Source organism: Salvelinus sp. IW2-2015, unplaced genomic scaffold (assembly GCF_002910315.2).
Source record: "Salvelinus sp. IW2-2015 unplaced genomic scaffold, ASM291031v2 Un_scaffold659, whole genome shotgun sequence".
In the NCBI taxonomy this organism is placed as follows: Eukaryota; Metazoa; Chordata; class Actinopteri; order Salmoniformes; family Salmonidae; genus Salvelinus; species Salvelinus sp. IW2-2015.
Genome location: NW_019942591.1, coordinates 28,808 through 41,403, shown reverse-complemented (window position 1 = coordinate 41,403; position 12,596 = coordinate 28,808). Strand labels below are relative to the sequence as shown.

General features: G+C 42.9%; 1 pseudogene; it reads right to left on the bottom strand.

Annotated features, from left to right (window-relative positions):
* Nucleotides 1-11,487: 11,487 nt before the first annotated feature.
* Nucleotides 11,488-12,596, bottom strand: part of LOC112068736 (rho-related GTP-binding protein RhoN-like) — a 28,015-nt pseudogene continuing 26,906 nt past the window's right edge.

Genomic DNA, 12,596 nt, shown 5'->3' with positions numbered 1-12,596 from the left:
TTTTAATTAGCGTATTCGGTGGTGGAAAGAAGAGCTAGGCACTAAAGCACGGGCTAATTAATCTCCACAGTCTGTGTTTTCATTATTCAACCACCTCAGGGACCAGCACAGGTCTGCCTCGACTTTGTGGTGTTCATCTGTTAGGAAACAATCTAGTTCAGCTGGAACATGTGAGAGGCAACAAGGGAAAGTTCTCTAGATTCATATTCGGGTGGAGGCTTTTCATCTCCAGATGTGCAATCTGGCTGTGTGGTACTACGTATTCGTCCAAGTTCAGTGTACAGATGTAGGATCTGAATTTGAGCCAGTTTACTACAGCAGGAAAATAATCCTGCGGTGACAAGGAAATGCGAATTATTATGTGGATTATATTTCATGGACATTTTTGTTGGGGTTGATACATTTGTCGTAAGGGAAAATCTAACTTCAGAACCTTTTGTAAATCTCAAATGCACTACAAGTTTTAAAAGGCCTGCCTAGTAAGAATGTTCTCCAGCAACAGGGTGACCCAATTAAGATCCTATATCTGTATGTGCATCTGCAAACCCTGTGCACTCATATGTTGTGTGTTAACCTCTATTGACTCCTTCAAGGAGTCCAGGTTTCACTCGGGACACTGGCCAGTAGCTTACTGATAATATCCGCAGGCAAATTGGGAAATGGATGTAGACAGTAAGTTGTCAGTATGAATGGCCATTCAGATACACTACATGGCCAAAAGGATGTGGACACCCTTTTAAATGACTGGATTCGGCTATTTCAGCCACACCCGTTGCTGACAGGTGTATAAAATCGAACATACCGCCATGCAATCTCCATAAACAAACATTGGTAGTAGAATGGCCTGTACTGAAGAGCTCAGTGACTTTCAACGTAGCACCGTCATAAAATGCCACCTTTCCAACAAGTCAGTTCGTAAAATGTCTGCCCTGCTAGAGCTGCCCCGGTCAACTGTAAGTGCTGTTATTGTGAGGTGGAAACGCTCAGATGTAAAAAATCATATATCCTTGGTTGCAACACTCACTACCGGGTTCCAAACTGCCTCTGGAAGCAACGTCAGCACAAGAACTGTTCATCGGGAGCTTCATGAAATGGGTTTCCATGGGCAAGCAGCCACACACAAGCCTAAGATCACCATCAGCAATTCTAAGGGTCGGCTGGAGTGGTGTAAAGCTGGCCGTAATTGGACTGAGCAGTGGAAATGAGTTCTGTGAATCATGCTTCATCATCTGGCAGCCAGACGGACAAATCTTGGTTTGAGGGATGCCAGGAGAACGCTACCTGCCCAAATGCATAGTGCCAACTGTAAAGTTTTTGGCTGGTCTGGGGCTGTTTTCATGGTTCGGGCTTGGCCCCTTAGTTCCACTGAAGGGAAATCTTAATGATATAGCATACAAAGACATTCTAGACGATTCTGTGCTTCCAACTTTGAGGCAACAGTTTGGGGAAGGCCCTTCCTGTTTCAGCATGACAATGCCCCCATGCACAAAGCTAGGTCCATACAGAAATGTTTTGTCGAGTTCGGTGTGGAAGAACTTGACTGGCCTGCACAGAGCCCTGACCTCAACCCCACTGAACGCCTTTGGGATGAATTGGAAGGCTGACTGCGAGCCAGGCCTAATCGCCCAACATCAGTGCTCCACCTCAATAATGCTCTTGTGGCTGAATGGAAGTCCCCACAGCAATGTTCCAACATCTAGTGGAAAGCCTTCCCAGAAGAGTGTAGGCTATTATAGTAGCAAAGGGGGGACCAACTCCATATTAATGCCCATGATTTTGGAATGAGATGTTTCGACGAGCAGGTCCTCTGAACATGTGTATGACTGGACCTCCTGTGTGGATACCATCTGGTAGTAATTGGGCATGAATATATACAATGTACACACAGTGAGTTGTCTGTATGAATAATGGCAGATGGCAATTCAGATAACACTGGACCTCGTGTATGTCTCACAGTGGTTGTTATGAACAGCCTGGGAGGGGAGTAAGTGAAGTATGTAGATTGGAGAGGGAGAACTAGCAAAGGTACTTCTAATTCCCCTGGCTTCTCCTCTGTAAAGGCCAAACGACTGATCAGATTGCTGAAATAGATGCGAGATATTTGGCTGCAATAAGCCTCTCTTTCACATCACAAGCCTGGGAAGTGTGTGGAGCACAGAAAAACCCAGGGCAAAGTTTTCGTTGAAATACCACGGAGAAGCTACTTCATGGTGCTCTGTTTTGGAGATGTTGCTGTCTGTGTCTGACTGTCTGTGCATGGATGAAGGCTTGATTTGATTTGTCCACAAGCTGAGGGGGAAATGCAGGCCAATGCCACAACCAGAGATATAATCCCCCCCCCCTACTCCCCAGTTGTGGAGCCACAACACACACACACACCACACCACACACCAGAGAGAGAGAGAGAGGAGGAGAGATATGAGAACGAGGAGAGAGAGAGAGAGAGAGAGAGAGAGAGAGAGAGAGAGAGAGAGAGAGACCACAGGACTAATCCTTCTTAGTGTCAGACTGAACTGCAGGGGAACAGCAGGTCCAGCGCCCACCATGCTGCTGCTGGTGCCAACCTCATTTCCCTTGCTCATTTCCTGCCCTAAGTTACCCCCTCCCAGGCCCCCTCTGCCTTCTCTCTGCCCTGTGACCGACTGACCGTACAACCTCCCAGACTTCCTCTGTCCCCTGTGTCCATCCAACCCGACAACCCCTCAGTCCCTCTCTGTTTTTCTCCACTGTATATTGTTAAATTCCTCTTTCCTCTTCTCTCTTCATATTTATTATTTTCCATTGACTCCCTCTTCTGCATCATTTCTACAGACAGTACCCCACCCTACAGACTTCCCTAACATTTTTGGTCCTCCATAAATGCACTCCACCTAATTTGCTCTTATGCGATTCTTTGCCCTCTTCCTTGCACACCATCGCTCTCTCAGAGGAGGACTAAGTGTAATTTGTAGCTTTGGAGGTTGCCTGGTTCTCTGGGGCTTGTAAATAATAATAATAATAATAAAACATGTTGATTCGACGTCCAATTGTAACGCATCCAGCTGCAATAGGATTGTGAGGTTGCTCAATAACAATTCACACCCAACATTTTTGATGCGAGAGATTTCTTTGTGGAAGACCCAGGGTATAAAAGGAGCAAACTCACAATCCTATTGCAGCTGGATGCGTTACAAATGTAAGTTGATTCAACTTTTAGTTTGAGTTTTTTACAGTGTGTGACAGCAGCGGTGACAGACACACATGGAGGAAATGTATTCAGTCAGGCCAGGACAGGGCCACAATGTGGTGACAGAGACTGAGTGTCCACCCTGACCTCCAGCCACACACTGTCAGGACAACAGCAGTCTGCCTGCTCCCCAACACCCCCTCACGTCTGTAATGTCACACAGACCAGCAGACAGACAGGGAGGCCATGACTGCCCTGGCCTACAGCTTGGTTTACAGGTGCATGCAGGGAAAAAGAACTCCGCCAACCACAGACGTGAAGGGTCAAACTGTTGACAGAATGTTTTCCTCAGAGACTAGTACATCATGCACGTGATGTCAGCTGCCGCTTTGAGTGCAGTCGAAGCTCCTCTCACCCCGGCTTAAGAAGCAGCACGTGGACACATTTAAATATGAACAAAACATTGTGTTGTCTTCTTAGTTGTGTTGATGATGCAGTTGTTTTGCTTCCGTGAATTCAGTGAGCTGTGTGTTGCCTTGTCAGTCTGACTCACCTCGAAGGCAGCACGACTGTTTGACGTTTTGATGAGGGAATAGTGCAATGATGGTGGTGGTAACCTTGACAACGTACAATAGATGCTTATAGGCATACAGTGAGGGAAAAAAGTATTTGATCCCCTGCTGATTTTGTACGTTTGCCCACTGACAAAGAAATTATCAGTCTATAATTTTAATGGTAGGTTTATTTGAACAGTGAGAGACAGAATAACAACAAAAATTACCAGAAAAATGCATGTCAAAAATGTTATAAATTGATTTGCATTTTAATGAGGGAAATAAGTATTTGACCCCTTCTCAATCAAAAAGATTTCTGGCTCCCAGGTGTCTTTCATACAGGTACAACGGCTATTAGGAGCACACCTCTAAAGGAGTGCTCCTAATCTCAGTTTCTTACCTGTAAAAAGATACCTGTCCACAGAAGCAATCAATCAATCAGATTCCAAACTCTCCACCATGGCCAAGACCAAAGAGCTCTCCAAGGATGTCAGACAAGATTGTAGACCTACCACAGGCTGGAATGGGCTACAAACCATCGCAAGCAGCTTGGTGGAGAAGTGACAACAGTTTCTGTGATTATTCGCAAATGAAACAAACACCAAAGAACTGTCAATCTCCCTCAGCCTGGGCTCCAATGCAAGATCTCACCTCGTGGAGTTGCAATGATCATGAGAACGGTGAGGAATCAGCCCAGAACTACACAGGAGGATCTTGTCATATACTCAAGGCAGCTGGGACCATAGTCATCAAGAAAAACAATTGGTAACACACTTATGCCGTGAAGGACTGAAATCCTGCAGCGCCCGCAAGGTCCCCCTGCTCAAGAAAGCACAATTACATGCCCGTCTGAAGTTTGCCAATGAACATCTGAATGATTCAGAGGACAACTGGTGAATGTGTTGTGGTCAGATGAGACCAAAAGGAGTTCTTTGGCATCAACGCCAACTTGCCGTGTTTGGAGGAGGAGGAATCTGCCTATGACCCCAAAAAACCATCCCCACCGTCAAACATGGAGGTGGAACATTTGCTTTGGGGGTGTTTTTTCTAGCTAAGGACAGAGGACACTTCACCGCCATCAAAGGGACGATGGACGGGGCCATGTACCGTCAAATCTTGGGTGACAAACCTCCTTCCCTCAGCCAGGGTATTGAAAATGAGGTCGTGGATGGGTATTTCAGCATGACAATGACCCAAAACACAGCGGCCAAGCAGACAAGGAAGGTGGCTCAAAGAAGAAAGCACAATTACCAGTCCTGAGTGGCCTTAAGCCATTCTCCAGACCTTAATCCCATAGAAAATCTGTGGAGGGAGCTGAAGGTTCGAGTTGCCAAACGTCAGCCTCGAAACCTTAATGACTTGAAGAAGATCTGCAAAGAGGAGTGGGACAAAATCCCTCCTGAGATGTGTGCAAACCTGGTGGCCAACTACAAGAAACGTCTGACCTCTGTGATTGCCAACAAGGGTTTTGCCACCAAGTACTAAGTCATGTTTTGCAGAGGGGTCAAATACTTATTTCCCTCATTAAAATGCAAATCAATTCATAACATTTTTGACATGCGTTTTTCTGGATTTCTTTGTTGATATTCTGTCTCTCACTGTRCAAATAAACCTACCATTAAAATTATAGACTGATCATTTCTTTGTCAGTGGGCAAACGTACAAAATCAGCAGGGGATCAAATACTTTTTTCCCTCACTGTAGCGCTAACAAGTAACCAGAGGGATCTGCCTGGACTCTCTTATGATTAACACCTGGTGAGGTTTGATAAATGGTTTATTGTGCACTGTAAAAATAGAAAGACTCAAAACACCATGAATGCGTAATGAAACCACGAAAGGCAGCACCCTTAAACTTAGATTGTGTGTTTGGAGGGTGTTTGAATGTAAACGCAATGTTCTGATACACAGAAGGGGTTTTTAAAACCGAATAGAAGTACTCTGAAACACCCAAAGTGATTCTTCAATCTGAATATTGGTGTTTTTAAGAGAGTGTTGTGAAAACACAACCAGTGCATGTAAAAAAGACAGCATCAAAACACACAACAAATATTTGTTTCGCAGATTGTCTCTCGGACTGTCTCTCAGTCAAATGGTTAAGAAATGCAAATACGCTATAGCCTAAATATTGATTGATGATAAGGGCCTGTGGAGAATGTTTTTTCTGGAATTCCACCTACATTTTTTCAATGCTTTATTGAGACGTTATAGAAACAGGAGACAGAGGAGTGAAAGTGGGACAGGCGGAATTGGGAATTGAACACCCGGCTTCTGGGGCGAATTGAACCCCTCCAAAAAATAATAACCATATACTTAATAAAAATGAATGCAAGTCTGTTTCAGTGATTTGTTAATTTAATTTTACCCAAAATGTTGAGAATAAAACCAACATTAGATAGATATGTTGTTCAAAATGTAAGAATTTTATGAGGATAACCAAAGATAGAGAATATTTAGTGATTGAATTCATTGGAAGTATTTTTTTTATTTTTTTTAATCTCCTTCCTATCTTGCCACGTGGCTCTGTTTTTAGAGGTTTATGGGTAATTCCACATCTTTTACACAACGTTGTATGCGTGTTTGAAGAAATAACAGTGTACTTATGTATTAATATTAAGCATTTTGTTGCACTATGAGGTGTAATGGATCATGATGAACGGATATCAAAAGCATAAGGCAAAATTACGTTCAATCAACTTTTGATGGTAGAGGCAAATACCGTTTCCTGCAACGCTTGTTGTAAAACCTCTAGTTACTGCTAGTGGATTGAGCACTGTGCTCAACAATGCCGACCAAAATGGGTTAAACTGGCAAATGATCAGATACATAAATCAGTGTTTAAAATACTCCAGAAAAAGTTATCTAATTCTGCACTAGACAGGATTTGAAACACTATTATAGTGTTAAGAAGCTTTAAAGAGAGGAAACGGGGCCTCCCGAGCGGCGCAGCGGTCTAAGGCACTGCGTCACAGTGCTTAAGGCGTCACTACAGACCCGGGTTCGATCACAGGCTGCGTCACAGCCGGCCATGACCAGGAGACCCATGAGGCGGCGCACAATTGGTCTAGCGTTGTCCGGGTTAGGGGAGGGGTTGGCCGGCTGGGATTTCCTTCTCCCATCACGCTGTAGTGACTCCTGAATTCTGCACTAAACAGAACTCGAAACACAAAAAATTGTGTTTTCAACCTTTTCCGGTAGGCTCCCAGTCCCTAGCAAGCTGTTGCACAACACTTGATTGAAAGGTGTTACAACGGGGCCTCCCGAGTGTTTCGGAGGACGCATGACTCGACCTTCACCTCTCCTGAGCCTGTTGGGGAGTTGCAACGATGAGACAAGATCATAATTGGATATCACAAAATTGGGGAGAAAAATGGGGTTTCAAAACTCCAGTAAAGTTAAGTTTTCGTCTCCTTCTCGTTGGTGGCAGCTCAGTTGCTACTAGTTTTGACGTTACAAAGCACTTAATTTAAACAGTGTGAATAATTAATGGAGCTGTATAGGGAAGTTAGATTAGGCTGGACCCCCAGCTAACATTCATCTGTTTGGGCTGAGTAATAACAAGAAGATGGTCACACCCCACTGGGCACACACTGGTTGAATCAACGTCCACAACATTAACGAAATTACGTTGAACCAATGTGGAATAGACACCGAATTGACGTCTGTGCCTAGTGGGACAGACTAGTTACAGTGCTGCTTGAAAGTATGTGAACCCTACAGGGCTGGTCATTATTTTTGTATAAAATAAACAAAAAATTCAAATCTAAACCCCAATTTGTAATAAAGACATTCCAAGTAAATTACAGAAACAAAAATTTATTTTCATTGTTTATTTAACAAAAGTGTTTTATTGAACAGAAACTCAGATTTGATGTGTGCAAAAATATGTGAACCCCTTCAGTCAATAGCTTGTGGCACCACCACTAGCAGCGATAACTTGGGAGTAAACGTCTCCTATAGCCAGTAATCAGTCTCTGACATCTGTTTTGAGGGATTTTTGCCCACTCCTCCTTACAGAACTTCAGTGAGGTTTGAGGGGTGTCTGACATGAACTGCCCGCTTCAGGTCCTGCCACAGCATCTCAATTGGATTTAGGTCAGGACTTTGACTTTGCCAATCCAAAACACAAATCTTTCTGCTGAGCCATTCTTTGGTAGATTTGATTGAACGCTTGTTGTCTTGATGGAAGCCCCATTTTCGGCCCAGCTTTAGCTCCTTGACTGATGGCCCGACGTTCTGTTCAAGAATCTCCTGGTAAACCTCAGAATTCATGGTTCCCTTAATGATGTGGAGTCATCCAGATCCAGAGGAGGAAAAGTATCCCCAGATCTTGACATTCCCACCACCATGCTTGACTGTTGGGATAGTTATTTTGGTGGTAGGCAGTGTTGGGTTTTCGCCAAACCTAGCGGTGTTGATTGTGACCAAAAAGGTCAATTTTGGACTCATGGGTCCAGAGAATGGACTTCCAGAAACCTTTAGGTTTGTCCAGGTAGTCTCTGGCAAAGTTAAGACGGGCAGTTTGGTTCTTTTTTTGACAGCAGAGGCTTCTTCCGAGCAACCCTCCCATCAATAGCATTTTGATTCAGTGTTCATCTTATTGTTGAAGCAAGTTACCTGAGATGCAGCAAGGGAGGTCTGCAAATCTCTAGATGTTATGTTTGGGTTGGCTTTTACCTGATTTATTATTGCTCTTGGGGATATTTTGGAAGGGCGTCCACTTCTAGGCCGAGTTGATGTCATGTTAAATGCTCTCCATTTGTAAATGATTTGCCGAACAGAGGACTGACGGAGCTCAAATCTTTTTGAGATGATTTTATTGCCTTCCCCAGACTGATGTGCTCTCACTACCCTCGTCCTGATGTCCTCGGAGATCTCCTATCCTCTCGGCATGGTGTGCTTTGTATTCACCTGGATGGGTAACACCAAACTGACCAGGTTTCTTATCTCTATTTATCAGAATCCCGCCCAAACTCTTTCCTAACGATCTCTCCTTTGATTGGTTCATTTGGTACCCAATTGTTAACCCACCTGATTGTACTTACCTACTTGATTTAACCAATGCAACTTGGGGTTCACTTATTTTTGCACCTGCAGTAATTACTTTTGAATTTTGTTCTTCTACTACACGTATGATTTTCTCTACACCAACATACAGTTGAAGTCGGAAGTTGACATGCACCTTAGCCAAATACATTTCAACTCAGTTTTTCATAATTCCTGACATTTAATCCTAGAAAATTCCCTGTTTTAGGTCCGATAGGATCACTTCTTTATTTTAAGAATGTGAAATGTCAGAATAATAGTAGAGAGAATGATTTATTTCAGATTGTATTTCTTTCATCACATTCCCAGTGGGTCAGAAGTTTACATACACACAATTAGTATTTGGTAGCATTGCCTTTAAATTGTTTAACTTGGGTCAAATGTTTTGGGTAGCCTTCCACAAGCTTCCCACAATAAGTTGGGTGAATGTTGGCACATTCCTCCTGACAGAGCTGGTGTAACCGAGTCAGGATTTTTCAGTTCTGCCCACAAATGTTCTATAGCGTTGAGGTCAGGGCTTTGTGATGGCCACTCCAATACCTTGATTTTGTTGTCCTTAAGCCATTTTGACACAACTTTGGAAGTATGCTTGGGGTCATTGTRCATTTGGAAGACCCATTTGCGACCAAGCTTTAACTTCCTGACTGATGTCTTGAGATGTTGCTTCAATATAGCCACATAATAATTTTCCGTCTTCATGATGCCATCTATTTTGTGAAGTGCACCAGTTCCTCCTGTAGCAAAGCACTCCCACGTGAGGATGCTGTCACCCCCGTTCTTCACGGTTGGGATGGTGTTCTTCGGCTTGCAAGCATCTCTCTTTTTCCTCCAAACATAACGATTGTCATTATGGCCAAACAGTTCTATTTTTGTTTCATCAGACCAGAGGACATTTCTCCAAAAAGTACAATCTTTGTCCCCATGTGCAGTTGCAAACCGTAGTCTGGCTTTTTTTACGGCAGTTTTGGAGCAGTGTCTTCTTCCTTGCTGAGCGGTCAATATAGGACTCGTTTTACTGTGGATATAGATACTTTGTATCTGTTTCCTCCAGCATCTTCACAAGGTCCTTTGCTGTTGTTCTGGGATTGATTTGCACTTTTTGCACCAAAGTACGTACATCTCTAGGAGACAGAACACGTCTCCTTCCTGAGCGGTATGACGGCTGCGTCGTCCCGTAGTGTTTATATTTGCGTACTATTGTTTGTACAGATGAACGTGGTACCTTCAGGCATTTGGAAATTGCGCCCAAGGATGAACCAGACTTGTGGACGTCTACAATTTTTTTCTGAGGTCTTGGCTGATTTCTTTTGATTTTCCCATGATGTCAAGCTAAGAGGCACTGAGTTTGAAGGTAGGCCTTGAAATACATCCACAGGTACACCTCCTATTGACTCAAATTATGTCAGTTAGCTTCTAAATTAGCTTCTAAAGCCATGACATCATTTTCTGGAATTTTCCAAGCTGTTTAAAGGCACAGTCAGCTTAGTGTATGTAAACTTCTGACCCACTGGAATTATGATACAGTGAATTATAAGTGAAATAATCTGTCTGTAAACAATTGTTGGAAAAATTACTTGTGTCATGCACAAAGTAGATGTCCTAACCGACTTGCCAAAACTATAGTATGTTAACAAGACATTTGTGGAGTGGTTGAAAAACAAGTTTTATTGACTCCAACCTAAGTGTATGTAAACTTCCGACTTCAACTGTATGTCAGATCAAAAAGACTGGTTCTGATTAAATGAAGATTTCATGGTACAAACTAAAAAAATCTGTAAATGCACATGGGGTTCACATACTTTCAAGCAGCACCGCATGTAATGTTAGTGACTGACAGCACTGATGTCTTCTCAAACACAATGAAGAGACATGGGTCAGAGAGGAAGTCTCTTCTCCCTACAGTCAAGCTGTTGCTTTATTTGAGACTTTTAGAGTATGTGAAAATACAGTAAAATAGCCCTAACATTTTACCGCTATATTTCCCACAAATGAACATCTTAACATAACGACAACAGCAATAGTTTCAGTGAATCAAGTTGACATGATCTGAGTTGACGCATTGAACAGTGTTAAATTATTACAAAAACAGATATGTAAAGTGACTTTTTTCTAGAAAGCACTTGTGGTTCGAATAATCTGAGGAAAACTCCACACATTCTTCATGTTGTTAACTCTGTCTGGTTACAAAAGCAATGTCAAACTGACTACTGTAGTTCTGTCTGTCTGACCTACTCCCATCATTTACCCACTCAAGAGTCCCTTTTCAGTATTTTTTTTTTATACACGTTTCTATTCACACATGGCAACAGGAAGTATCATCACAATATAGCATAGCAACAGCAACCATGTCCATTGTCCACTGAGAAGTTTCCTGTTCCATCTTCCTGATCCGACTCCTCCACTACCTTCTCCGCAGAATGAAAGTCCTCTCCTCCAGCCATCCAGTAAAGATGGCTTCTGTGCCGTCCTTGTGTTAAGGATGGTTCCCCCAGTCAGTGCACTCCACAAACCCTACCCCAGGACCATGCAGCACTTCCTATTCCCCTCCTCTCCTCTCTCCACCCTGAGACTTCGCCTCGGCAGAACCAGTCCACTTCACCGTCCATCAGTCCCAAAAAATATAACGTAAACAGCTCCAAAAAGATTCGCAAACACACACAAAAGCATATTCTTTCTTTTTTTGTCCTTGTTCCTCAGCAGTGCAAAACGAGAATATTAGAGGATTTCTTTAAAAAATAAAATTGAACAAAACAAAACCAATAAATAGAGTTCCTCTTTCTGTCATATATTTCTGTGTATCATACTGTACTATATATATATATATATATATATATATATATATATATATTTGTCTTGGTGGGTCTCTACATGAGCACACAGCTCTTGGCCCGGTCCTTCTGCATGGCAGGGGCAGGATCCAGGGTATCAGTCCGACCGGGCAGGGGGGGCAGGGGCAGCTGGGACACCCGTTTGAGGCCCCGGCGGGAGCTGCTGCGTTTCAGCTGAGGCTTGTGTGGCCGCCGCACAGAAGCCAGCGTGGTGATGTGGAACACGTCCCGTACGCTGTTCTCCGACACCTTGGAGGTGCACTCCACGTAGGCTACCGCACCTATCTGACGTGCCAACCCACTACCCTGAGGGGAGGGAGGAGAGGAGGGAGGGGGTTAGAGACCATTATCATCATCAACAACATCAAGAACATTAAGAACATCATCATCAACAACAACAACATCAAGAACATCATAATCAACAACAACAACATCAAAAACATCATCATCAACAACAACATCAAGAACACCATCATCAACAACATCAACAACAACATCAAGAACATCATCAACAACATCAAGATCATCATCATCATCAAACACATCAAGAACATCATCAACAACAACAACAACCACAACATCAAGAACATCATCAACAACAACATCAAGAACATCATCAACAACAACATCAAGAACATCATTATCAACAACATCAAGATCATCATCAACATCAAAAACATCAAGAACATCATCAACAACAACAACAACAACAACAACATCAATATCAACAACATCAAGAACATCATCATCAACAACAACAACATCAAGAACATCGTCATCATCAACAACATCAAGAACATCATCATCAACAACATCAGAACATCAACAACAACATCAAGAATATCAAGAACATCACCAACAACAACAAGAACATCAAGAACATCATCATCAACATCAAGAACATCATCATCAACAACAACAAGAACATCATCCTCATCAACAACATCAAGAACATCATCCTCAACAACAACATCAAGAACATCATCATCAACAACAACATCAA